Raw genomic sequence first — 27,879 nt, forward strand, 5'->3', positions numbered from 1 at the left:
TTCTTAAAAAAAAAAAGAAAGATTCACCCTTATCAATCCTCTGCTGTGCCAATTCGGATGCTTATTAGATTCCCATGGTCTCTTCGTCCTGGTCCTGTTTCGACATACAAAAAATCCCACTCAGCATTCCATTTTTTGGAGGCATCTAATTACAATATAGGCGGTAATTACCTTTGTGAATATTTTCCTTATACTGCGTTGATTCTGGATGGTATGTTGTTTTCTTTTCCATTGGCATTATTATTATTATTATTATTATTATTATTATTATTAACGGCCTTCAGCTTGATCTCAAGCCATGGCAAGTTAATGGATGAATGCTCTGGAGGAAGATCGATCTTGTGCAAGCCTAGATAGGTCCACCAGAGTCTTCTCCACCGTTATCTTGATTGTATCAAGCCATCGGGTGCTGGTATTGATTCTTCTTCTATCTTGTTTCTTTATCGTCCAGGTTTCGCATCCATATGTTACTACAGAAAAAAAACAGACTCTGAGTCGTGTCTTCGTCACCAGTGGAATGTTCCTCAATTTGAAGACCTTGTCCAGTGACTTCATTGTTGATTTGCCCATTGCTATTCTCCTATTGACTTCTGGTGTCATTGTTGCATCTTGAGTGATCATTGATCTAAGTAAGTTGAAGTCCTTTACAACTTCCAGTTGGTCACCATCCATTCAAATGTGTCCTGGTTGTTCCTGGCAGTAGTCAATATTTTTGTCTTCCTTGTATTGAATAGAAGTCCCATGCTCGAGCTTTTCATCTTGACACTCGGTAAGTCCTTCATTCCATCTACGCTTGTTGCTATCAATGTTGTGTCATCTGCTTATTTAAGATTGTTGCTAATACGATTGGCACTAGTAAGTAAAAGTAAACTGTATGATTGGCATATGAACTCCCAGAATGCCCTGCTTTTTGGTAATATGAGCACACTAAAATTTATGATAATTAGTGGAATTGAGGAAAAATATATTCTGTAATGAAAAGAAGGGACAAATTAACATCAGACTTGCTAACCCCGGCATACTTCTTGGGAATGTCCCTTAAAACAAGGTATATGTCCCAGATACCGCAGGGGCAGGCAGTTCTCCCACAATTCTAAGAGTCTTTTAAGTAGCAACTGTCAGTCACTTGACTGCTCTTGCTGGTCAAAACAATTTACTATTTCCCAGCATTATATACTATTAGCAGGGCCGTATTTGTCCTTAGGCACTTGTAGGCACGTGCCTAGGGCGCCGGAATTCGGGGAGGGTGGCGCCTGAGCGTGTTTTTTTTGTGTGTGGTTTTTTTTTGGGTTCGTGCCCCGAGCCGGCCGGGTGGCTCCGCCCCCGTGGCACATACTGGCAGGCAGTGACGGTGGGGCCCCCGCACTGCTTCCCCAGCAGCGGCGCACGGCCGCTGCTTCTTCTCCGGCCGGGCCAGCACTGCAGCAGTTAACTTCCCTGCATGCTGGCCCAGCCGCGTCACTGCTGTGACGTCACGCAGTGCGCACCTTGCACTGCTACTTACCACCAGAGAGGACTGGAGCCGAACCGGGGGAAGGTGAGTCTATGTGTGTATGTGTGTGTGAGAGAGTGCGTATGTGTGAGAGTGAGTGTGTGTATGTGTGATTGAGTGTGTGTGTGTGTGTGTGCAGATATCATTGTGTGATGTCTGTTTATATGTATTTTTGTGTTTCAAATGTGTTTATGCGTGTATGTATATGTCTGTATATGTTTGTGTGTGCGTGACTGCGTGCGGCCTCCCGCTGTTTCATTGGGGGCGACGTGCGGCCTCCCACTGTGTATAAATGGCGTTGTGCTGCCTCCTGCTGTGTATAGATGGCGCTGTGCGGCCTCCTGCTGTGTATAGATGGAGCTGTGCGGCCTCCTGCTGTGTATAGATGGCGCTGTGCGGCCTCCTGCTGTGTATAGATGGTGCTGTGCGGCCTCCTGCTGTGTATAGATGGCTACGTGCGGCCTCCCGCTGTGTATAGATGGCTACGTACGGCCTCCCGCTGTATATAGATGGCTACATGCGGCCTCCTGCTGTGTATAGATGGCTACGTGCGGCCTCCTGCTGTGTATAGATGGCTACGTGCGGCCTCCCGCTGTGTATAGATGGCTACGTGCGGCTTCCCGCTGTGTATGGATGGCTACGTGCGGCCTCCTGCTGTGTATAGATGGCAACGTGCAGCCTCCTGCTGTGTATAGATGGCTACGTGCAGCCTCCCGCTGTGTATAGATAGCTACATGCGGCCTCCCGCTGTGTATAGATGGGGCCGTGCGGCCTCCCGCTGTGTATAGATGGGGCCGTGCGGCCTCCCGCTGTGTATAGATGGCGCCGTGCGGCCTCCCGCCGTGTATAGATGGCTACGTGTGCTCAATATTGAGCTATACAATTAATGTAAGGCTATGTGCCCACGATGCAGAAATGCTTCGGATTTTTTTTGAGCGTTTCTGCATCTCCCTGGCAGAAAAAATGCATGCGGATTTTACATGCGTTTTTCCTGCCAGGGACATGCGGAAGTGAAGCGTTCTTCACTTGCAATTCCGCATGTGGGTTGACAAGCGATTTTAGCATCACTTGGAAAGTGCTTGAAAACTTGGTCACACTATATAAATCCATGCAACCGGCATTGATTTATATAGTGTGACTGTAAAAGAATGGTAAAAAATAAATATATAATTACCTTCTGATAGCCTGCCAACGTCAGCGGTCGCGTGACCCGTCACATGACTAAATGACGTCACGGCAGGTCCTTTTCAGACCATCGTGAGCTGCCGGCAAGCCAGGACGCATCGGATAAAGACATCGGGGGCCATCAGAAGGTAAGCATGATATTTATTTTTTATTTTATTCTTTTTTTTTTACAGGTACTATGGTACCCGGGTCTGGAGGAGAGTCTCCTCTTCTCCAAACCCAGGTACCATACACACATTGAAACGCATGGATTCTGCATGTACAGATGCAGTGATGCGGATTACATGCATTCCAATGCAAGTCAATGGCAGCGAAAACGCCGAGCATTGGTAGTGCTGTGGATTTTTCCACAATAATAATCCGCAGCGGAAATTTCCGCAGCATGTGCACAGCACATGCGGATTGTCATTGAGGAACATGGCAGACCTTCTACCAAGCATTTTTTAAGCGTTTCTGCAGCGGAATTGCTTAAAAAACGCATAGTGGGCACACAGCCTAAAAAAAAATATTATAATTAATATTGTGCCAAATTAATTTCACGTGAACTATCACATGATCTATCACAGGGGATCATGTGACTTGTGATACATCAGGTGTGTGTGTGTGTGGGGGGGGCCGCGCCTTCTAAACTGCCCGGGGCCCTTGCTACTCTTAATCCACCCCTGATCGCGCCCTCTCGCCCTCCGGTCACGCCCACCCACCTAACCTCTCTAGTCTGCTCTGCTGCTGCGATCTGGAAAGAAGAGGAGGAGCCTGGGCACTTGAAGTTCCCTCGAAGGCCCGGGCAGCACATCGCTGGCGGCGGCTCATCTCAGCAGGCAGCGCCGGTAATTGTGTCCTGTTGTGATGTGCCATTGCGCCGACACTGCCACCCGGGTCGTGGTGCCGGTGCATGATGCTGGCTGAGGAGCTGCCGCTTCTGCAGACAGTCTGCTCTGCAGCATAATTGATGATGGCTGGCGGCGAGGCGGGCGGTGGGATCATAGTTTAGGCGCAGACGCGCAGTCAGCAGCTGCCGCCGGTACTGTGTTCTGTGCTGTGCACAGACAGTACAGCCAGCGGGCAGCAGTGCCAGCCTGACAGAGCCCAGACTGCCTGAGTCTCTGACTAGTCTCAGACTCTGAGGAGTCGGACTAGTCTGTGACTGTTGTCACTGGTCAGACATGATGGCAGGCAGCAGCAGGGAGGGACACAGTGGGGTCTGAATCCCAGACATGGGCTGCATCAGGCACTGCAGCATTGCATATGGGCCATATGCAATGCTGCAGTAACTGCTGCAGCCCAGTTCTGTGTGGGCCGCTCCCACCCCCCCACCCCCATATACAATGCTGCAGCCCTGTGGTCTGTGTCGGCCGCTCCCATCCCCCCCACCCCCATATGCAATGCTGCAGCCCTGTGGTCTGTGTGGGCCGCTCCCATCCCCCCCACCCCCATATGCAATGCTGCAGCCCTGTGGTCTGTGTGGGCCGCTCCCATCCCCACCACCCCCATATGCAATGCTGCAGCCCTGTGGTCTGTGTGGGCTGCTCCCATACCGCTCTACATGAAACTTGGGGAAATGGCCGCGACGGGGGGGAAGATATTGGATGCGAGGGGGGCACGATGTGGGGGGGGTGTGACGGGGGTGAGGGTGTTCGTGACCGGGGGGGGGCGACCACTGACAGTGCCTAGGGCAGCAGAAACTCCAAATACGGCCCTGACTATTAGCATTGTTTATTGAGACTCTCCGGCACACTCTGTGAAAATACATTGCTTCTGTTTAATGGCACTCACAAACTTGCAGATATATGAAATTCAGATGCACCACTTCTACTACTCCGTGCTTATCTTGGGGTAACAATCCACCAAACTGCTGATTAATCCTATTGAAAAAAATCCAAGTAATCAGACGCACTGTGGCAATTCTAGCCACCCTCTAAAATTGCCTATTCAGAAAAGCCCTATTAGTTGTTCTTGAGTCAAAGCTATTGTACAATAACAGTGAATTCCTATCTGCCCTTTTTTCAAATAAGTTTGTTACCAAAAAAGCATCTTCTGGAATATGCACCAATGTGTCAAAAAACTCAATTTGATACTTTAATACGCCATAGTAAGTTTGATATGGTGGGAACTCAATTCTTCAAAAAATGTAAAGATGTAGCATTCCTAGTTTATATGGCAAAGAGTTCATCAATGTACTGCAGCAAGTCCTACAAAATTGCATTTAGGACTGGCTGTGTTACACAAGACTCATCGAATTCTGCCATTAATAAATTCACGTATGTGGGGACCACATTAGCCCCCATTGCAGTTCCTTGATATTCAATAGTTACATATTATGGCGTTTCAGAGTGCATCTTTAATTTTTTTAGTTACATAGAGTGGCTTTCTTAGCTTGCACATTTGTCTTTTGTTGTTTGGAAGTGCTCGGACAGCCCCCCTAGGAAGCCCCATGCGACACGCGCGTTGGAGCTGCTGATTTGAGATCGCAAAGTGGTGAACATGGGTAAGAGTGGTCTTTGTGGATAGACTGATTTCATTATTAGTATTTGGACTTGCCTACTATGGTATTATACAGGATTTACCGGTATATACTGTATACTGATTGGTGGATAATTTTCCTTTAGGTAATGCAAGAGTGATTCATATCAGGACGTATCATATTTATAAATAACCATATTTGCACTAGCACTTTCTGTAGACCTACTCCACCATCCTTGTAATCATGTGTTGATCTCTCACCCTGGTTACCCAAGTTTTTTTTATTAATTATCTTGTCTGTTATATGTACTACATATGAGTGCCTATATTTTGGTTATGTTTTAATAAAGAAATATTTACTTTTACTAGTTGACTATTTGGCTCTGTGCTTTTGGTGTTATATTGGATATACAGTATTTAGCATTAATTCCAGGGGATCTTCTTGTAGCACGGTAGATTCCTCCTAAATTCATGGTTTCCTTTTTGGATTTCCTACTAGACCACAAGCTCTTCCTACCAGCCCGTAATGTACATACTGTAGCATCGGCGTCTCTGCCTCCTGCTGGGCAGAGATGCCGTTCCCCTCACCGCCACGGCCCTGGTCCAGCGTCTTCCGGCTCCCGTCCTGCAGCTACTGTGGCGCGCACTGCGCGCAGCTTCCTGGGCACTGTGCTTAGGGCGCACGCGCACTCCCTCCCTCTTGAAGGGGCCGCATGCGCCGTCCTAAAAAGTGCAGGACACTAAATTGCATGTCTTGGACTTCGGGCATGGAGACCTTCAGCATTTGGTATGTGTTTTACTTTGCACGATGAGAGTTGTGTGGATGGCAAGATACATTCAATCAAACATTAGGAAATTTTAGGAGAAAACGTCATACTTTCTGTAAGGAAAATGAAGCTTGAGCATGTACTTGTGTTATCTTGTGTATAATGACTATCTGAAAAAGTCCATCTCATGGTAAGTCAGATTCAGAATTAGTGCTATCCTACTATGGCCTAACGAGGGGTATACTTGGCTCCATATTGTCTGGATTCCCTGATGTAGCACTTTGGTTTACCATGCTTCAACACACACAAGAGACCACCGATGAAGGAAGATGAGGCAGGATAGTAGGAAAAGTCAATGGTCTAAGAGGAAATACAATAGCAAAAAATGTTTTGGTGAAATTTGTAGCTAATTCGATTCCCTTCAAATTGATTCACTCATCTCTAGGTGCAAAACACAATGTTTAAAAAAATTAGAAAAATATACTCACCTCACTCCTCCTCTGTCCCTCTTCCGTAGCTCCCTTCCCCTACCTCTCCCTGTACTGTTCAGGCTACCTCCCCACGGCTCCGCTCTTCTGTTAAGTCATCAATCTCTAGCACCTCCACCACTGACTAGGCCTCACTTGACATCATGACGTCGTGTAGAGAAGCAAGTCATGACATTACTTAAAGCCTGGCCTGATGCAAGTAGAGGATCCAGCAGAGGATCGGGCAAAGATCTGCAGGACAGTAGAGGAGCGAGGTAATTAAAATATCTTTTTATTGTTTTAATCTTTTCCCTACCCTAAAAAGAATACAGTAAATTGTAGCCAAACATCTCCAATTTTGCTGGTTACGGAGAAATCGAATTCTAAAAAAATTTGGGGTGAAATTCATACCAATTCGATTCCCTTCAAATTGATTCATCCATCTCTAGTTGCAACCCTCGACTAGCTGTGATTTCAATTTTTTAGAGGTAACGTTTCTCCTTGGGGAGAGTGACAAGCCATGCCTGGAATGTCAGAGTGAGGAGACTTATATGCCATGCATGCTACCCTGGGAAATTAAATATGCAAATTGCCTCTTCAGAGGAGAAGGACTTGAACTCTAGTGCCACCTATTGGAAGCAGCGATCCTAAAAGTCAATATCGTCCATTTAACAAGCCTTTCCATATGATTTTCCTAGTGGAGCATGTATGGCGAATAAGTCTCTTCACTCTGACATGCCAGGCCTGGCTTGTCACTCTCTACCAGGAGAAATGTTACCCCTTAGATTCCAGTCTTAAGCCTCTCACCTAGCCAAATCAGATTTCATACTTTGCACTGACGAGGGGCAATACCCCGAAACACATGTCTACAAATTTAGATTCTGATTTGGCTTTTATCCTAAGTCATATTACAAGGCTCATGAAAGGGTCGATTTTGACTTCTAGGATTGCAACTTCCTATAGGTGACACTAGCCCTCTTCCTCTCTGAAGAGGCTATTTGCCTATTCGATTTTTAGTCACAGTTTGCATGCAAATTTGCCTCCAATATTAGTTGCATGTGACTGTTTTTTTCATGAAAACTAATTATTTACAGCTAAATTCCAGATGTAAAAAACTAGCACATTTTTAAGGGGGAAATACTGTATGTATCTGTTTATTGACTAACTTTATGACGGCATTGTCCTGGGGGCACTAGTGTGACACTCTGATTATTGTTATTATATTCAGAATTTTGGAAGTTCAGGAATTTTGGATAAATATACAGTATATTCTTTAATGGTTGATCCATTTATTAGTTTTTTTTATGTTACCTATTCTGATATATTTCATCACTGTATTATGCCCCATTAATCCAAGGCTTCATCGTTACAATCCCAATCACTTTAATGACAATCTTCCCATTTTTTTTTTATCTTTTACCAAAACCTGCAGCAGGAAAAATGCAACAAAACCTTTACATATCAAATCAATTAAAAATATGTTCATGCAAGCAGATGATATTTACTAAGGAATATGCAAACATCACTCTTCATAGGCGAAATCCAACATCAGCACGGGAACACTACAGGTAACCTCTACTAGGTGGTGAGAAGGAAACATCTCAGAAACCAAGACAAGAGGTCAACGCTGTACAGAAGAAGCTGACAACATCCAGTCAAAACACGAACCATTCCATATATATGCTAATTTACGAGGGCAGGCACCACAGATGTTCATGTAGGATGGAACATGTGGATTTTATCGACATATGGAGAAGTGTATATAGAAAATTCTTCTTTGCTTTATCCACTTACAGAATATAAAGCAAACTGCAAACTGATCATTTTTGGAACGAGGTTGCCCAGATCCAGTTAATGTAACATTTGAGTTAATGAAAACAGATGTAGAAGAAGAGTTCTTTCTTGTCTTAGTATGTCTCTCCAAAAATGGTGGTTCTTCCACCTTGACCAAGGCGCTTTCTCATCAACAGTGCTAAGTTAAAGTCAACTTGGGTGCCATGTTGGCCGGGAGAAGGTTGTAGCACTCGGCCAGGCAAGATGGGAAAAGCCTTGGTCATTGTTGTATCACTTTTACATTGCTAGGGTGGAAACCATAAAATAGGTGGAGTATATCAGTATTGAGTAAGGGAGATACTTACCAATATTGTGGTTGGAAGGGAGAGATGTTTAAACCCTGTCTCAAGTCCTGTCTGGGAACACCCACAGCTCCATGACGGAGCACACCAGACCAACCAGAATCGTCCAATTTTGAATAGGGTACATACTCACCGATTCTTTATGGTCCAGGACAGGTCATTGAGTTGTGACCAGTAGACCGTTATGTTGCAAAGTTCCCTCTCATTGAGTGATGTTAGAATTAAAATGGAGAATATTACATGCACAAAGCCTATATTGAGGCACTATAGGTGATGCCATGTGGTACCTCCATTTGGCATCATATTAGGAAGATATTCTACCCCAAAAACATTGCTTCTAGGGAAATACTTCTCTATAATACAGTATCTCATGGCGTATGCAGGGCCGGCGTCAGCACCCGGCGCACCCGGGCAAGTGCCAGGGCCCTGAACAGGCGGGGGGCCCACTCGCCGTCTGGCACCCCACCATGACGTCTTTACACCGCACCCTCCCCTGAGCTGTCACAGCGCAGAGCGGAAAGATGCCGGCGCGTCTGAGGGGTCCGGAGCAGCGGCAGCAGGTGAGACATGAGATGAGTATTTGATTTTTTTTTTTCATTTATGGAGGCATGGGGTATTATATAGGGGGGTGACATCCTGCATGGGGCATTATATGGGGGGTGACATCCTGCATGGGGCATTATATGGGGGTGTAACATCCTGCATGGGGCATTATATGGGGGGTGACATCCTGCATGGGGCATTATATGGGGGGGTGACATCCTGCATGGGGCATTATATGGGGGGGTGACATCCTGCATGGGGCATTATATGGGGGGAGGTGACATCCTGCATGGGCATTATATGGGGGGAGGTGACATCCTACATGGGGCATTATATGGGGGGTGACATCCTGCATGGGGCATTATATGGGGGTGACATCCTGCATGGGGCATTATATGGAGGGGAGGTGACATCCTGCATGGGGCATTATATGGGGGGTGGTGTGACATCCTGCATGGGGCATTTAAATGGGGGGTGACATCAAGAATGGGGCATTAAAAGGGGGGGTAACATAATTCATGGGGCATTTTAAGGGGGGTGACATCCTGCATGGGGCATTATAAGGGGGTGACATCCTGCATGGGGCATTATAAGGGGGAGACATAATGCATGGGGCATTATAAGGGGGATGACATAATGCATGGGGCATTATAAGGGGGGTGACATAATGCATGGGGCATTATAAGGGGGGGTGGTGTGACATCCTGCATGGGGCATTTAAATGGGGGGTGACATCAAGAATGGGGCATTAAAAGGGGGGGGTAACATAATTCATGGGGCATTTTAAGGGGGGTGACATCCTGCATGGGGCATTATAAGGGGTGACATCCTGCATGGGGCATTATAAGGGGGGTGACATAATGCATGGGGCATTATAAGGTGGATGACATAATGCATGGGGCATTATAAGGGGGGTGACATAATGCATGGGGCATTATAAGGGGGGTGACATAATGCATGGGGCATTATAAGGGGTGGTGACATCCTGCATGGGGCATTATATGGGGGCAACATCCTGCATGGGGCATTGTAAGGGGGGAAAAGCCTGCATGGAGCATTATGTGGGGGCACAGCCTGCATTGAGCTTTATATGGGGGCCAGTATTCTGTATGGAGCGTTATATGGGGGCCACTATTCTGTATGGAGCGTTATATGGGGGCCAGTATCCTGTATGGAGCGTTATATGGGGGCCAGTATCCTGTATGGAGCATTTTATGGGGGCCAGTATTCTGTATGGAGCGATTCGCCGGTTTCTGAGCTATTGTGGAATTTACAATAGATATCACTCATGTAAAGTAAGAAGTGAAATCTTCGGCATTGTACTATATATATACAATATATTTCTCTGCGGTATCTGTGCATCATGAATCATGGAATGTGTTAAAGGGGCCACTGAGACTCTTTCGCCCAGGGCCCACAAAAACCTGGAACCAGCCCTGGGCGTATGCCTGAAATTTTATTCTGTTGGATTCATATGGAATTCTGGAAGGAAAATGTCTGTATGACGCCATATGAAATTGGTGGTATATAACAGTCTAGTGTGGCCCTATAAAAGTTCACAAGCTATTTTGTTCTGTATCACTTGTTTAAAAAACATAGATGCCAATAGTCACTGTGCACACTGAGTTTTTCACTGAGTTTTTGGAGTAAAAACTTAGCGGAAACTCTCAAAATCCTTCTCTAAATCTCAAAACTTCTCAAAAACGTATGGTTTCTGTTAAAAAAAACTCAGCAAAAAGAATGTGTGTGCACATAGCCAGTTTTGATTTTCACAGGATACAAACCTAAACGTAAGTTAGGTTCATATGTTGCATGTTTGGTGCAGATTTTATGTGCAGATTTTAAATTGAAAACTGCTGCTTTTCTGTATCGAACCAAACACATAATTTCTGCACTTATTCATGGGTTTTTATCTGCATTTTTGGTTGCAGAAACACACCAAAAAATGCAGCAAAACAATCCTACTCCAGAGGTTGAACATGCAGATTTAGGCAGATCCATTGCAATATTCTCCTCAAAAACTGCATCAAAAACTACCTATTCAAATCTACTTTACTGTACAAATGAGGAGCTTTTTTTTCTACTGAAAAGGTTTTGAAAAACACCTGGTAGATAAAAAGTAAATGTTACTTCTTTGCATGTCACTTATTTGTAGCGGATCCTGATGGAATCTGCTCCAAACTGTTCAATCAAAAGGTTGCTTTAGGAAAAAAAATTCTTCCAAAACTTTTCAAATTTCCCCAAAAAAGAAACATTTCCTAAAGAAGTTTCCACTCTGTTCTTTAATACCTCAAAAAACTGTATGAACATGGCCTTAGGATCCTCATTGAAATGAAAGGGTAAAATCCGCGCCAAAAAGGTTTGTTTCTTTCTGCACATAAGCCAATTTTTTTCCTTAATTTGTACTGAAAAATTAAGTTAAAATTAATGGTGCGAATGTAAAATGCTGCAGATTTTTTGTGTCGAAAAAATCCATGCGTAAAATCCGCAGCAAATATGCAATCTGTGAACCTAACCTAAGGAAGAGTCAGAGTAAAAATCAAGAATTGACTTTTTCTTTGCCACCAAGTATGATCAAGGTGAAATATTTCAGATTGTTTCTGGCAGAAATTTATTTAAACCAGTAAAACCATTTAAAAAACAAAATTAACACACAACGCATTTCAGCTGGAAAAAGCCTTCCTCAGGTGTATGAACCTACTCTAAGAAAGGGGGGTTAGAGTGTATACTAAATTGTGCCAGGTGGTGTTTCTTTGTGTTTTGCAGGGTTCTGTCACGGTTGTGTTAGGTGTGACAGTCACCCTGATCTGGCTGTATAAGGTCACTGTGCTTGGCATTGCAGACACCTTCTTGATCCTCTCTGTAGTTATATCCTTCTTCCTTTAGGACCCAGCAGTGACCTCCCTCCTGCTGCTGATTGACACACCCTTGCTTGGTAGTTAAAAACTCTCAGTTTCTCCAGAGAGTCGTCGGTGATAGTTCTATGTACCTCTGTGCAGGCTTGGAGCACTACCAGTCGACTAGTTTCTTCTTTGGTGCCCTTGGAGGACAGTTGGCGTTATCTCTCTGGTGTCTGCTCAAGCTAAGTGTATCCCCTTTGTTTGTTTACCTTGTTGTCTTTAGTTTGTAATGGAGCCTGATTAGTGCTCACCCTGTTCCCTCCCTATGTAGGGCCTAGCTCTAGGGACATTCAGGGATTAGGTTCCTGCTCGGCGATAGGTGTGGAACCTATATAGGGATGATAGGGTAGGCAGGGTGATATTAGATCTGCCTAGGGGTCTCCACTCCCCTTTTCCCTAGTTGTTGGGCTCCCTTTCCCCCCCTTCCCATCGTTGTACACTTGTGCCTTCCCTCACCTTGCGTGACAGGTTCCTATGCAGAATGGGTTTGAAATGTGCCATAATTTGGTTTTCATATGTTGGTAAATGGTTGTAAACTGCATCGCAAATCCCAAAAGAGAATGATGTCATTACACCAAATCACACATTATATTCCATAAATGTGGGAAATCTTCCCGCTACCGAGAGCATCGCTATTAGGATGTGTCACATCGCATTAAAGCCTTCGAAATTAAACACGGAAACGCGTAATGTGCTTTTAGAGAGTTCCTCAGTAATAAATGTCGGCTTCAATTGTTTCCCCTGTACCTCCACGTCTGCCTCCCTGCTCACTTCTCGTGACTGACAAATTCACTGGTTCTGACGGGAAATTCATTATTACTTGTTTTTTTTTGCCTTTCTCTTTTTCCCAGACAGCTTCGCGCCTGATCTGTCAGCCTCTTCCATCCTGATTATCTGGAGACGCCAATTTCAAAGAGACATCTTAATAGTGATGTCAACGAATTAATTAGATGTGTTAATGAGCTAAAAGCAACCCAAATTAAATTAATGCAGTAATAAGCACAGACAGCAAAATTAGCTCCAATTTCTGTAAATGACTCTGAACTGTACACAACATATCATCCTGCTAGTACATTACCATCCCCCAAAGCTAATCAAGAACTCCAGTGCAATTAACTGCTTAATTACAAAACACACACACACAGCCCGGAGTTCCAGCGGCGGAGGAGCGGCTGCTCTCTACCTGGGAAACAGAGATATCGCCGTTAAGATTAAACAATGTTCTAACATTCCCCTGTCTACAGAACAGCGGGGTATGTGAGAGCGCCGAGCCGAGGAGGGTTCTGCTCTGCAACCAAAAAAAAATGGTTTCATTTGCCAAGACCCGTTCACACATGGACAAATGCGCTTTTGCGCAGTGGCTGCATTTTACACAGGTGTCGTATTTATTCACAAGACGCAAGGGGCAAATGCCAGAAATATAACCAGGACCTTGGCCGATCAGACATTGATGCCTTATCGTACGGATGGGGCATCAATGTAAAAGTAGTGGACATCTTCTTTAAGTCCATAATTTTACAACAACTCCGGGTAGATGACCAAAATACATTGCCCTCAGTCTACAAGATCCCCTCACAGGGGCCGATAGTCCCACTGCCCCCGTACCAGGTGATACTCACTGTCTCCCAACTTTTGGTTGGCTCACAGATTTCGTATCTCCCGCCAGTATAGTCTGTAGTCACAGTCCACACTCCTCCAGACAACAGATACCACGACAAAAGACCATGTATCAAGCAGCAACAGTCCTTAAGAAAGTTTCTAAAATCCAGACAATAGATCCCTCAACCGTAGTCCGTGTATCCAGACAAGCCAGCAACCGATTTCGAAACTCCATAGGCCATTCATCCATGGGCTCCAGGACCTCAGCCTAGATCCTCGCCCCTCAATGTCACTCCAGCTACTCTTCAGTATTTGGGGATACTCATACCGTATCTAGGAGGCTATGTGGGGGGCTCATACTGTATCCAGGGAGTTATGCAGGGGCTCATACTGTATATAGGGAACTATTTGGGGGCTCATACTGTATGTAGGGGCTATGAATGTAGGGAGTATGTAAAACCAGAAGTGGGTGAAAAATACAGAAGTGGTGACGTGTTTCTATTATACTTTTCCTCTGATTGTTCCACTCCTGATTTTGGCTTACAAATTCTGAGGTAAAAAACTCACCAAATAATAAATGCGTGCACACGAAGTCTTTAAGACCCCGCCAAATTTTTCAAGGTGAATGCACTTCAGGAAAGCACCAGTGTTCTTTTTCATGAAGAGTCTTCTCTGGCGTCTTTTCACTCATTTATGCAACCTATTTTTTAATCATTTAAACTATTAATAGCAAAGAAGGTCACTTCTTTTAGTCGCTTTGTAACACAGGTACTTTAGATGCAGCGACACAGAAACACAGAGCAGCCAATACAGGGTTAATACACAGGGGAGGTTTATGATAACAGGGTAAATCTCCACGCAGGGAATAACAGGGGAAAATATGAGGAAAGTAGCACGTAAAAGTCTTTAACTGACAGTTCACAGTTTAACTAGATATAGCAGAGTCGAACCAGTTGTAAACAACAGTTTTTACACTTAGCTGACTCTTTTCCTCCACAAGGCAGTTGCCAGCTGGGGCCGGTGTTGATTTCTTCAGACTTCCCCGCCCAAACAATGCTCCATCTTCTGGCAGCAGCGGGCGGTCTCCGGTTTTACCCGCTGAGCCCCTACTCCATAACACGGCACCTCATGTGCCCGGCTCCACCGACCCAGTGTCTCTTCTCTAGTCGGCTTGACTCCTCCGGTCCACTGCACTCGGCTCTTACTCCCAGTCCTGGAGCCAGGAGCCTGGACCCTCTCACACTGCTCTGCTGAGCAGGACCCAGCTCCGCTTTCCCGCGCAAATGTCCTCGTCTCTTCCTCTCTCTACCCAAGTCAACAGTCTCTCGGTCACCTGACCTCCCAGCTTTCACTCTGGACACGCCCCCAACTTCCCAGTCACCTGACTCCTGTGCTCGCAGTCTGTCTCCCCTCTGCAACCAGAGGCACGACCCCGTCAGTTCCGGATCCCTTGCTCTGAAAGTACTTACACCCCGGTCTTCCCCCTTACAGCTTCTTGACTTTTCAAGCCTAAAGCAGTAAGACGCTCTTCACACATCCGTGTTTCCAGTACATGTGGTATCCATTTTTTGTACGGATGATATACGTACCCATTTTAACCTATGGTGCTGCGGATATGTCCATGTTTTTACAGTGACCTTCTCTCCTGTCAAAACACACGGAGACATGTCTGACAGCACGGATGACAAGAGCCAATACAAGTCTATGGATCCATGTGCCGTCCGTGTGCTGTTCTTGTTTAACCCCTTCACACCGCGGCCCTTATCATTTTCTGTCCTTTTGTTTCTTGCTCCCCTTGTTCCCAGAGCCATAACTTTTTTATTTTTTGGTCAATATGGCCGTGTAAGGGCTTATTTTTTGTGGGACGAGTTATACTTTTGAATGATACCATTGGTTTTACCATATCGTGTACTGTAAAATGGGAAAAAGAATCCAAGTGCGTTGAAATTGCAAAAAAAGTGCAATTTCACAATTGTTTTTTTTGGGGCTTCTTTTACCACATTCACTATATGGTAAAACTGTCATTACGAGTTTGTAGTTACCAAACATGTATAGGTTCTTTTTTACTTTCCAAGGCCCATAGTGTCTCCATTTTTCGGGGTCTGGAGCCAAGTGAGGGATTATTTTTTGTGCACCGAGCTGATGTTTTCATTGATACCTTTTTAGATTAGGTACAATTTTTAATCGCCCATTATTGCATTTTAGTGCAATGTTACGGCGACCAAAAAAAACGTAATTCTACCATTTTGATTTTTTTCCTTGTTATGCCGTTTGCCGATTGGATTAATTCTTTTTATATATTGATAGATCAGGTGATTCTGAACGCGGTGATACCAAATATGTGTATGTGTGATTTTTTTTTATTGTTTTATTTTGAATGGGGCGAAAGGGGGAGATTTAAACTTTTCTATTTTTTTTATATTTTTGGAAGCTGCGATCATCAGATCGCCTGTGTGTAGCAGAATTGCTCACTTGCTATGAGGGCCGATCGCTGGCCGGCGCTCACAGCATCCCAGCAATGACAACCGCAGTGGTCTCCTGCAGACCCCGGGTTGTCATGCCAATCCATTGGCGACCCGTGGTCATGTGACACGGGCACCAATGGGCAGGACTAATGAAGTCCTTCCGCGATTCCACCCGCGGCTGTTAGGGGCACATTACAACTGATCAGATCAGCTGTCATATCCCCGGAAAGATGGGGGCTCATTCTTTCTAGCGTGTTTTTAGCTCTTTCTCAGGCAAGTTCAAGGCTGAATCCGTCTGTAATAGACATAGGGCCCGATTCATGAAGCCCAGCGTTATTCACGTCAGTCTTGATGAGAGGGTGTGCTGAAGTCTGACGCTCCTGATTCATGAAGAGGTGAACGCCTTTGTGCGCTACACCAGAAATCTTACTCTACTCGGGGACTGGAGTGAGATTTCTGGCTTACGGAACACCACAGCTCCTCATGAGTTAGACAAGCTGTGGCGTCATGCCCCTTCAGCACCCCCGTCCTGCCTCAGCTTTGCCCATTTTGGTCGAGCTGAGAGAACCTGGCGTAAAATCGTCAAAAGTCGCAAAATTTGGGCGCAACTCTGAGTTGTCCTAAATTTTACGACTTTTCACAAAATTTACGCTAGAACTCTGATGTGAAAGCTTTGATGAATTGGGCCCATTGTGTGCACATACCCGCATATCTAAATACTCTGGCCGAGTCAGGGGCGGATATATCATTCGTCGCCCAGGGGCCCAAGAGGTGAGGGGGCCACTACCACCTCCAAATCAGCAAGCAACGTCTGTCACATATACAAAGAGGCACCCATATACTGTTCTTGCACAAGGGCCATATTCCATCTGATTCCACCACTGGGCCAAGGAAATGTGTTCTTGTTGCAGACCAGTTGAGGAACATGCCTAGTCTCTCCCCTATCTTAAGACCTCCACACATTAGACTAAAGTCAACCAACTCAACCCTCTGATCTGCCAATAGACCAATGTATATTCCACCAATATGTCCATTTTTAACATCCGTGTGGAATCCGTATTTATACATCAGCAGTTAATAAAATTTACAAGACCAAATACAGTTTCTTATGCTAAGAATTTTAATGTATCTATAAAAATAGGATGGTATATGGATGATCCCTATGGGATCTGATTTTTTTTTGTACAGCCATTGACAATAATAGGCCAGTCCCTTCTGAAATACGGAAAAGAATAGAGCATGCAGCATCATCTGGACAGCCCAAGTGAATAACATACGTCTGAATGCTGTCCGTGTGATGTTAGTTTCTTACACAGATAGCACCAAGGTCGAAATACATTTGTATGAACATATCCTATGACGGAGTTGGGAAAGCAATTGTTCAGCTGACAGCAATTTAAAGGGAATTGGTCTGCAGGTTTTTTGAGACACTGATTTCAGAGATGTGTCACTTATAAGGCTGTGTGCTGTTGTTTCCATACAATTAATGTTTTATCACCAGGAGATTATCACTGCCTGGAGTGATGCTCGCGTGCCTTCTGGTCCGGCTCCTCCCCACCTCTGATAAGCAGCTCACTGTCAATAGACAATGCACACAAAAGCTGTGGTGTGGGAAGGGACAGTTTTCTGAGCTCTGCTTCATGCTACATCTAAGAACTCTGATTTTGTCACAACTGCACCCAGTAAACTAAGAGATACATCATTGGAATCAGGGTCTCTTTTCCTGCATTATGTTGCTCTCAGATGAGGTATCAAAAGTCTGGTGACAGATTCCCTTTAATGCGTATGGAAGCCTTAAGCCCTTGGTAAATCCCCCCTGTCCGTTGCTTATTTAGTCACAAAGGAAGAGGTGGCAAGGGCCAGAGCTGTACTATGTAGGCTTTCTTGCACTTGTGGGAAAGATTCATTTTGCTGATCAACATCTGTATGGAAATACCCTGCCCAAGGTAAAGTGTCTCTTAGGTCTCTCTCCCTGACATTTAGCACTTTGCCCCATTTGCCGCCCCCAAGTTATACACCTCGTAAATGCCCCAATGCTTCCACCATTTTGGATATATTTTTCTAATCACACATTGGTGATATGGGCCCATACCATTTTCTTCCCCAGTAGTATCCACCAACCTTTAAGAGCTATTCCCATTCTCTCCTTTTACCTCTCTTCCTGATGCATTGATAGATGCTTCCTCCATGCGCCCAAGTGGTCACGGATGTAAATGTGGCCTCGATTGACAGTTCACAGCTGGCCTGATTGTGCATGTTCCCATTGCAGCTACGAAAACTAACTATAGTAGTATCAGCAGCTTTGTGAGGTCTGTAGTTCCATAGAACATCTGCAGGACTACGAGTATGCTAAATGCCAAACACAGACTTCTCCCGGAAGAACATTGCAATGTTTGGAGTTAGGTGGAAAGGCGAGAGAGAGAATTTTTCCAGCTCAAAAAGTTTGGGTCTCCATTGTTTTCAATGGGGTTCGGGTTCTGGTTCAAGTTCGGGTACAGTTCTGGTACCCGACCCGAACTTTATTCCAAAGTACCAGAGCTCGAACTTCCACGGGTCCATTCATCCCTACCTGGGGCCATCCAGTAGACTTCAATAGAACTGCCGGAGGAAGGTGGGCACAGGGCTACCATCAGGCTCCGTCATCCTTCATAGAAAGTGAAAATGAAGTTGAGCTCAAGTGTGGCCACTTCTGCTGGATTGCCAAGGTAGCCATAAACCTTTTCGATGTACTGTTAACAGTCAGGGTGAAAAGAATATCAGGAGAATTAAAAATTGCATTTGGTAAAGTCTATATTTTTGCTTTTTCTGTCTGGTGATGAAACATGGCTGACCACATGGAAATACACCTTTAACACATTCCTGTTCCTTCACTTGTCAAAATGGCTACCATTGCATATGACGTATCCAGATACCAAATGTTTCCTTAGGATAAATCTGGAAAACCAAGCTCAGTGCCGGCCCCGTATACAGCAGCAACCTGGACACCGGTTGTTTATCACTTACATCTGAAGATGAAGAGCATCTCAGAGCCTAATTGCCCAATATCTCTGATTTCCCACAGGGCCGAAAAATTAATAGTGTTGGAAGGCTGCGCAGGTTTCTGATTATGTCCATAGACACTAATTGCACAGGGGGTGAGGAGGGAAGTCGTGCAATGATGACTATCATGGTAACATGGAGAATTGATATTGATGGCAACTATCGAGTGCAAATGGGCGGCAGAATCACTGCTCTGACATTATTAATACTCTCGGTACAATAGGGCAGGAGAAAATGAATGACACCAGATGACTACATTATTCTGTAGAAAATTGTATCAGGATTTTGTTTTTTAAATAGAAATCTTTTAAAATTTGTGTATTTTTGTTTTCCAAAAAATGTATTTGCACGACGGCCTTGTGTGGAAGCAATCAGATCGCTTTTCCCATTTTTTTTAATCTGAAATTGAACTGATATATTCCATTGCTTGCTATTAGAGATGAACGAATTGATTTAAAGTGAATCGAATTTTCTACAATTTTCGCAAAAAATACGGATACAGCAGAACTTGACTTTTCTTCGATTTGCATGAATCAAGCTAAATGATGACCTCATGGACACCATGTTGTTTGATTCTTTTTAGAGCCGGGAAGCGCTGCTACAGTCCTCCGAGGCCGGTGTTCAGGCAGCTTAGTTGGTGCTGCTCCCCACAGGTGGAGCGGGGCCTCAGGACAGTGTAGAGAGGGAGACAGAGTAGAGCGTTGGCGGGTGCAGGGCCGCGGAGGAAAGAACAGACAGAGGCAGTATTTGAAGTCATCCAAGTCTTTTACTCACGATAGTGTTTTCTCAGCTCAGAGCTTCTCTCTGCTGTCACACGGCGAGCTGCGGCCGCCTGGGTGGGGTTCAGCACACTCCAAGTAGTTCAGGAGCGCTTGGCAGGACCCCTGCTCTAAAGTGTTCCTATCCTGGTTGAACTTCTCCCACCTTGTGTCCCCCACTGTGTCCCGTACGGGTACTGCGATGTCCTTGATGGGTAGCGTACAGCTCCCGGACCGACTGGGTGCCCTTCTTGGTGACTGGTGGTGAGAACGTGGCATAAGGCCGGGTCCCTCTGGATAAACTCAGATTAGGGCATACAGGTGGCGACTCCGCTCCGTCCGTATCCCCCTGGGATCCACATAAGCCTCCGGACTTTTCCGACAGAGACGTGAAGTGCAAAGTCAGATAATCAGGGACCGGTACCCCCTCTTGCGGCAGGGTCTCTCTGGCTTGGCCAGAAAAAGGTATGCAGGTGGTGACTCCGCTCCATCCACACCCCCTGAGATCCTTTCGCCTGTGGAGCCTATCTCCTCTGCTCCCCTCCTGGGCCTTCTTGGTTGGACTAAGACCGGGGACAGAGCCAGTTGTAATCTCTGCCCCAATCCCCCGTCTCGAGGCCTGAGACCGGGAACCGTGGACCCTCAGTCGGCTGCAGCCTTGTGCTGACCTGCCGCACCTAAGACCCACGACCACAGACCCAGTTCTTAAAATGGCCTCCAGTTATATATGATTCTATTAAGTGCTAAAGTAAAGTGCTTCCTCCACCCTCATTCACTACATGGTTCCCCCTAACTTTGGTTCCCCCCGACTCCTCCATTCCGGCCCGGGGCAGCACTATGGTGCTTTTAGGCCCCCTTCAGAACTGGAGTGGTGTAGTGTTGAGTGTGTCGTTGGGGTCCTGTGTGGTGCTCCATCCTTACCTTGGAGAGGAGATACCACACCTCGTTCTGAGGTGCAGTACCCCTGTGGTGACTGAACCCTCAAGGGCGCCACACACCCCCGGCAGTCTTTTAAAAGCCTAACAAGTGCCCAAAACGATAGTGACAGTGCTCAAATGACATGGGGACAGCATGGGGATCGCCCCAGGAAGCATTTCTGACCCCCAGGTCACTGCTGTCAACAACGTGGTCAGAGGTATTAAGCCACTTTTAAGGGCTCACAATAAAACATTCAAAAACGAAACTGAAACGGTTTTCCTGTGAAATATGTTAAGGAATTTCCTTTCCAGGGTAAAGACTTGTGTATAAGGTAAAATAAATAACCAAAAAAAAATACTCCTCCACACCTCCACACAAGTAGCATTTTTTATGTATTTTTGCACTTTTGTATTGCTTTCAACCGTGACAAATGCATTCACCGGGAAATGTCATTTTAACATTTTACAATCTTATCTGGCCATGTGCTGTGTGACACATGCATACAGTGCTGAAAAGACATGGGAACAGCATGGGGAAGACCACTGGAAGCATCTCTGACACCCAGGTCACTGCCTAAAAGTGTGCTCATCAGAAGTGATCCTTCCCGCATCAGAAGATGCAGACTTGCAACTATCCCCGTGCAAGTCCTTGTTCCAGGGCAGTGTTCAATTGTACCTCCCCCATTCCTTGCAATGCAAATGTAGCACCCTGAGGATTCGGCTGCTACAGGGGTATTACACCTCAAGCCAGAGGTGTGGTATTCCACTCCCGGGTAAGGATGGAGTGTGGAACTGAGCTTAGTAGGCTGCATGCACTACATACATCCCATTTCCGGGGGACAGAACTACGGTACTCCCACCAAGTTTATGTGCAGGTACGACAGCGTCTGTCCCTGGCTGGAGTGGGAGGGGGGTGGAACATCCCAGTAGTGTAGGGGCAGATAGGGGGAGTACTCTGGGTAAAGCTAGGAGCTCATTGGGTGCTAGTCACCTGGGCTCACACATAGAGGGAGTATATATGGTGGGCACCATCTTAGGACAGGGTCTTTTTAGCCTGAGGAGCAGAGCAGAGGAGCTCAGCCAGGAGGGCTGATAGGGAGCTGTGGCTCCGGCTGGGCCCAGCTCCAGAGCCAAGCCTGCAGAGGAGAGAGGAGTAAGAAGGACCCAGAGAGAAGTACAGAGGGAACCCCAAGAACCCAGAATCAGACCAAAAAGGGTGAAGGGTTGGCGGACACGGGTACCGGAACCCGAACTGGTGGAGGCCACTTATCCTCAGCCAGGAACCGGAGGTCGTGGTCAAGATTTGCCACGACCCTCACCAAATCCACCAGAAAGGCACACCAAGCATAGGGTCAGGGAACCCAGAGGAGGTTTGACCACTAAGAGACCCGAGGGAGCCGGCCAAAGGTGGATCCCTGGTGGGAATGGCCAGAGACAGAGAGGGAGAAGGGAGCTCAGGACCACGCTCCAGAACTGCCTGGGGGTTAGCCGAGTCCAGGACCTGGTGGACGCAGCACGGCTCGGGTGGTCACTCAAGGCCAGAGTGACTGAGAGAACACTTGTGAGTAAAACCCCTGAAACTGCATCTCCTGACTCTGACTTTCCTTTCTACAACATAACTACACCCATCATCCACACCTGCTGCCCTGAGGCCATACCCCTCCCGTTGGGGGTTATACCATCACTGCTGCACATATACCACCGGCCTCAGCGGACTGCTCTGCAGCGGCGGCTCCAAAGCCGCACTCAACGGGTGGCGTAGTCGATCAAATTAACATCTACTGCCATAGACTGCCACTTAGTTTGACACCCTGGGCACGGACCGGGTCACCGCCACAAGGACTACTACCCCCATCGAGATCCGGCTCCGGGTATCCCTTGCACATGGCCCAGGGGGCGCATCAACATTGGCGTAGTCGGCAGGATAACGTGCCCGCAACCACCGGGTACTGCGTGCCTGAAGAAAAGTTCACATTTACCTCAAAAAGAAGTCTCCCGCCAATTCCGGAGGGTCCCCGCCATCGGACGCCATCACGGGTCGTTTCCCGCCGGTTGCCCGCCATCTGCAGCTTTTTCCCGCCATCCACGGAGTTTCCCGCCACTGGGAGGCGATTCCCGCCATCTTGGACAATTTCCCGCCCTGGCAGAGCGGACGCCATTATGGGCGTGCCAGAGGGTGGCAAGAGGCCACCTCCCATCGTGGGTCAGGACCAAGAATGGCGCCAAAAACGAAGACCGCCCCCACCAGCAGAGGCTGCGATGCTAGAGATGTCCATCAGCGTGGGGGGTCTGCCCCTGGAACTGACAATCACCAAGTTGCCCCAGGACCGCCCTGAGTGTGGGCGGATACAGAACAAAACAGAGAAGATGGGTGCAGCCTGGAGGAGTCTGGAGGAGCCGTACCCGGAGATGGAGGGAGAGGCAGGCAGCACCGACCCTGTGGTCAGGAGCCTGATGCAAGCAACCACCCCACAAGACCTGGTGGAGATCCTGGCACAGCTCCCCCGAGACCGGGAGCGTGCCCAGACCGCGCTGGAGGGCCTCGCACGGAGGATGGCCCAGGTGCAGCGAGAAACGCTGACGGAATGGAGCAGGGAGATGGCCCAGCAGGCTGGAACCCGCCAGCGGAGCACACCACCCGCAACGAGGAGCACGCCTGCCCCTGAAGAGGATGCAGAAGGGACGGAGGCCGGAGACGACGCCGCAGAGGGAGCTGAAGGGACGGAGGCAAGTAAAGGGGACGTTACTACCCCAAGCCCAGCCACCGTAAGCCTACCCCCGCTCCCCGTCGCAGAGCCCGAAATCCCACCGATCGTGCCCGTTGCCGCACCGCTACCGCTCCAGACTAGGCCCCAAGCAGGAGCCGCGACCACGCCCCCTGTGACGTCACGCGCCTCAACCCTGAGCGCGGCCAAGCAGGAGACGCCACCGGCCTGGTCGCAAGGCCGAGTGTCCCCGGGCGCCGCAGTACCAACAGCGCCCTCTACTGAGCCACCGGCCTGGTCGCAAAGCCGAGTGCCCCCGGGCGCCGCTGTCTTCACGGTGCCCTTTACCTTCAGGGTACCCCAAGCCTGGTCGCAAGGCCTAGTGATCCCGGGCGCCGCTGCCACCACCGCGCCCTCAACTTCCACTGTGCCACACCGGGGTGAGGACTTGTTTGCCCAGCACACTTGCCCGGATGGGCAGTCCTTTGTGTGGCCGCCGGAGTACCACCATCCCCGACTCCGGAAAGAAAGACCCCTGGATGAGCCCCTAATCCCGGCTCCGGCGCCCGTCAAGATGACCCCGCTCTCGTTAGAGGAGGCGCAGTTTGAGTGGGACCCCGCAGGAGGAGACCTCATCGGGTTCACTCAGGAGACCCGGGCGGCTGCAGCGGAGCGTGCAGAGTGCTGCCGCCAGCAGTTGGAAGCCTTTGAGCGAGAACGGAGAGAGAGACGGGTCCGCGAGGAGCGGCTGCAAGTAAAGAGTGCAGAACAAAAGAGCCGGACCCGAAGGAACCCCCGTGCAGCTCACGGTCCCCGTGCCACGGGACTGTAATCAAATTCCAACTGCAGCACGGTTGGGGCTTCATCAGAGATCATCACACCCCCGGCGACGTCTTCGTGACCAGAAGAGATGTCGAGTCCCACCTACCGGAGGGACACAGAGGTCGTGACCTTTACCTGGGTGATGAGGTCACCTTCACCCGGCACCAATGTGCCAAAGGACCCTATGCCCTTCATGTACACCGACTGACAGAGGAAGAGCTGAGGTGTCAGGAGGAGCAAGAGGACCCGGACGGGTCTGAAGGGTACACGGAGGAAGGAGCAGGAGGACGCCGCTACTAAGTACGGTAAATGGAACTGTAAAATAGTTACCCGTTAGGGTACAGGAACTATTACCATTATAGTCCCCGTTGGGACCAGCAAATTAAACTGTTGCCCGTATGTCCCTTAATCCCACTGGCCGAGGACTGAGAGCGGTCATTCTTCCCTAATCCCACTGGCCGAGGACTGAGAGCGGCCACCTCCCCTTGTATATAGTTGCGCTTTCTAAGGCGCCCCCTACTGGTTTTATAAGGAACTGTGTTTTTTCCAGAAGAGACTGTTGCACTTTACCCGGTCACAAGTTGCACCGTGGCCGGAGGAACAAGAATGTTTATAATGAAAAGTTTTATATGAAGAGTATTATGCTGCTGATAATTTATATAGTGTTTTATATGTTTATGATGTTTTGAAAAAAAATTGTATGTTATTGGATATTTTATTCTTTTACAGCCCGAGGACGTGCTGTGGTTTACCAGGGGGGAATGTAGCACCCTGAGGATTCGGCTGCTACAGGGGTATTACACCTCAAGCCAGAGGTGTGGTATTCCACTCCCGGGTAAGGATGGAGTGTGGAACTGAGCTTAGTAGGCTGCATGCACTACATACATCCCATTTCCGGGGGACAGAACTACGGTACTCCCACCAAGTTTATGTGCAGGTACGACAGCGTCTGTCCCTGGCTGGAGTGGGAGGGGGGTGGAACATCCCAGTAGTGTAGGGGCAGATAGGGGGAGTACTCTGGGTAAAGCTAGGAGCTCATTGGGTGCTAGTCACCTGGGCTCACACATAGAGGGAGTATATATGGTGGGCACCATCTTAGGACAGGGTCTTTTTAGCCTGAGGAGCAGAGCAGAGGAGCTCAGCCAGGAGGGCTGACAGGGAGCTGTGGCTCCGGCTGGGCCCAGCTCCAGAGCCAAGCCTGCAGAGGAGAGAGGAGTAAGAAGGACCCAGAGAGAAGGACAGAGGGAACCCTAAGAACCCAGAATCAGACCAAAAAGGGTGAAGGGTTGGCGGACACGGGTACCGGAACCCGAACTGGTGGAGGCCACTTATCCTCAGCCAGGAACCGGAGGTCGTGGTCAAGATTTGCCACGACCCTCACCAAATCCACCAGAAAGGCACACCAAGCATAGGGTCAGGGAACCCAGAGGAGGTTTGACCACTAAGAGACCCGAGGGAGCCGGCCAAAGGTGGATCCCTGGTGGGAATGGCCAGAGACAGAGAGGGAGAAGGGAGCTCAGGACCACGCTCCAGAACTGCCTGGGGGTTAGCCGAGTCCAGGACCTGGTGGACGCAGCATGGCTCGGGTGGTCACTCAAGGCCAGAGTGACTGAGAGAACACTTGTGAGTAAAACCCCTGAAACTGCATCTCCTGACTCTGACTTTCCTTTCTACAACATAACTACACCTATCATCCACACCTGCTGCCCTGAGGCCATACCCCTCCCGTTGGGGGTTATACCATCACTGCTGCACATATACCACCGGCCTCAGCGGACTGCTCTGCAGCGGCGGCTCCAAAGCCGCACTCAACGGGTGGCGTAGTCGATCAAATTAACATCTACTGCCATAGACTGCCACTTAGTTTGACACCCTGGGCACGGACCGGGTCACCGCCACAAGGACTACTACCCCCATCGAGATCCGGCTCCGGGTATCCCTTGCACATGGCCCAGGGGGAGCGTCACAAGCGCAAATATGCAGCCAACCAACCAACCACCCACCCGCAGGCTGCAATACCATACTGCTAGCTTTAACTTGAAATGGGGCCTTTTAGTTTGGAGGAGGCCGAAGCTGGCCACTACCTCATGGCTGCTTCGGCAGCGAGGTATCCATACTCAGTCCCCAGCCACCCCGCGGCCGGGTTTACATAAACAGTCCCCAGCTGCCCCTATTTCTCCTGTCAACTTCCCCCCACACACTTTTCTTAGCCTGGCCTGCTTTAGGGCTGCATTGGACGAGCCCACCAGAGAACCAGACTCCTCCGGTGGGCCCTGGCTTCTCCATCAGGGGAGTTGAGAGTGCCAAGGAGAGGAGCATGATGATGATAGAAGTTAGCATCTGCTTTGTTTTCTTGGAATGCAAGCGCGTGTATGTAGTAGCGGCTAGGCCTGAGGTGGTCAGCGTTTTTGTGCATATCCTACCTCCTCCGAGGATTGCTGGATGTTTTCCTGCTACTATCCCAGTTCTATGACTCCCGTTAAAACAAAGCTTCATGTGATAAATGATGGATGAGGTGGTGGCAAAGGAGAAAGAGCAGGAGGAACAAGGACCATTCACATCAATATCAGGCCAGTCAACCACACATGTCTTGTAGGATATGTTTCTGTACCAAAAGGAGCGGTTCGGCTACACAGTTATAGGGCATACAGTGAGTGCAATGCCTACCAAAAATTTAGAGGCGCTCCAATGCCCCTTGGAAGTGACATGGAGGTCAGAGGGCCTTAACTAAACCATTTTGTCCATTTATAGCAACTGGGTCTCCTGTGCACTGTTGGCCTAAGCAGTGAATGGAAAGCTTTCCAAAAATTATGAGGAACTGCAATGCCCATTGAAATAGACGTGGATTACAGCGTACTAAAAACCTTCTACCCATTATTGGGGAGTGGGTCTCCCTTAGTGTTCGCCTATGCATTGAAAAGCAAAAGCTGACTAAACTTAGGAGGAAATGCAATGCCCGTTGGAAGAGTCGTGGAGGTCGCAGTAGCTTAACAAGACGGTTTTAATGCCCCTTGGAAAAGTGGTGGAGGTCGCAGTAGCTTAACAAGACGATTTTAATGCCCCTTGGAAAAGTGGTGGAGGTCACAGTAGCTTAACAAGATGGTTTTAATGCACCTCGGAAGAGACGTGGAGGTCCCAGTAGCTTAACAAGACGATTTTAATGCCCCTCGGAAGAGACGTGGAGGTCGCAGTAGCTTAACAAGATGGTTTTAATGCCCCTCGAAAGAGACGAGGAGGTCCCAGTAGCTTAACAAGACGGTTTTAATGCCCCTTGGAAGAGACGTGGAGGTCACAGTAGCTTAACAAGACGGTTTTAATGCCCCTTGGAAAAGTGGTGGAGGTCACAGTAGCTTAACAAGATGGTTTTAATGCCCCTTGGAAAAGTGGAGGTCGCAGTAACTTAACAAGACGGTTTTAATGCCCCTTACAAGAGCCATGCAGTACAGCATATTAAAAACATTATTCCCATTATTGGGGAGTGGGTGTCCCATAGTCTTTGCCTATGCCTTCCAAGCAAAAGCTACCAAAAATTAGGACGGAGGAACTTGCAATGCCCCTTACAAGAGCCATGCACTACAGCATATTACAAACATTATTCCCATTATTGGGGAGTGAGTCTCCCATA

This window comes from Phyllobates terribilis, unplaced genomic scaffold (assembly GCF_046119375.1).
Source record: "Phyllobates terribilis strain yellow unplaced genomic scaffold, ASM4611937v1 Scaffold_9__5_contigs__length_417890890, whole genome shotgun sequence".
Taxonomy (NCBI): Eukaryota; Metazoa; Chordata; class Amphibia; order Anura; family Dendrobatidae; genus Phyllobates; species Phyllobates terribilis.